We start from the raw sequence: 1,531 nt of genomic DNA, 5'->3' as shown, positions 1-1,531 counted from the left end.
CAACAGAAAAACATCCCCACTCTACAGGTGGGAATGTGGCCTTGGATTTTGCTCGAGGTTTGTTTTTCCAAAGATAGGAGCAGCAGAACCAAGACTCTTTTACTTCAGAGGATTTTCTTCGTCTTAGACAGAAACGCCATGTTAGTGAGGGAAGTAGCATTGCCAAGGAGCACTTGAAATTGTGGGAACCTGAAAATACTTGAGCCAATCCTGCCTTAGCTCTGTTCAACCAAAGGGGTAAAAAATTGTCATGGGAATGAAAAAACATGCATTAAGTGATGAATGTTAAAGTAGATGAAGGTCAGCCATGTACTACTTGCTGTACTGTTTAAAGGATGAGTAATTATGATATAACACAAACATATATTTATTGCAATCAGCAAAATCACAAATTCCACCCTGGATGCTAAATGTTTAGGTGATTTGCTGCTGTGTGTGCCATGTAAAGCCTGAACCTGGGAAACTCGAATGGAACCSAGACCAAAGACCTTTTATTTCGTATTCCTTGCCAGTCCATGGCAGATGCCCTKTTCAAGGCAGCATGTGGATTAGTTAGTTCTCTCTAAAGTAATGGCTTATTCTTCTTTGATGGAGAGGGAAACTGAGGCCCAGAGAGTTAATCTTATTGCATTAGCATCCCCCCGGGCTAATGATTTCCTGCCTTCTCCTCCCAGGTTTTGTTCATCTGATGATAAGTCATGTCACGTATTGATAGCAGCAGCGGTGATGCCCCCRTGCCTTCCCAAAACAGTCATAGTGACATTTTGAGTGTGGGCGCTGACAGTGAAGCTACTACAACATTCACTGTTGGCCAAAATAAACTCATAAATCTCCTAAAACAGTCCCAAATTCAGCACATTCACTTTGATCGCTCTTTATTGCAAGACTCCTTCTGTCAAATACTGTTTTGCTTCAGGTCTTGGTGGAATGAACGAAATAACTGTAGTATTTGGTAAATTTACCTAGAGCAGAGAGCCTGAGTCACTTTTCACCTCCAGTTTTTGGTTTTAAGTTAGTATGGAATGAGTTATTGATGACCAGCGCTTTAACCTTGCCTTTTTCTTCTTTAGCAGAATAAATGCAATGAAATTGTCCTGCATAAACCAAATGATCCATTCAAATACAGAATTAATATGTTATAAATATGATAAAAATATACAATCTCCTTGCCAGGATGTATGTTTTTTTCTTCCATCCTCCATGTGTTCTGATGTTATTTTTTTCATGGCCATTTACTAAATATATATACATTCTACTTATTTACTTCTGTATGCAGCTTCGAGATTTTTGTGGTTTCTCTAGAATTGCACAAGTCATTTATAGCTCAGCCCTTGGAGAAACGATGCTGCGGGAAGTCACGGAGGAAAGGGATCACCCCACTGGCTCCTTAGGGGCACATGTTGATGGGCTTTGTGCAGGACCCACCGGTGGGTTGTAGGGATTGATGAGGAGAAAAAAGGGAGTCTCTCCAAAAGCTATTTAAAGATTTTCTATGCTCATTCTTTCACTACTGTTTTCAGGGCAGAATATT

Source organism: Nothoprocta perdicaria, unplaced genomic scaffold, assembly GCF_003342845.1.
Source record: "Nothoprocta perdicaria isolate Ctin4 unplaced genomic scaffold, notPer1 scaffold_3, whole genome shotgun sequence".
NCBI lineage: Eukaryota > Metazoa > Chordata > Aves > Tinamiformes > Tinamidae > Nothoprocta > Nothoprocta perdicaria.
Note: the sequence above shows the minus strand (reverse complement) of the source record.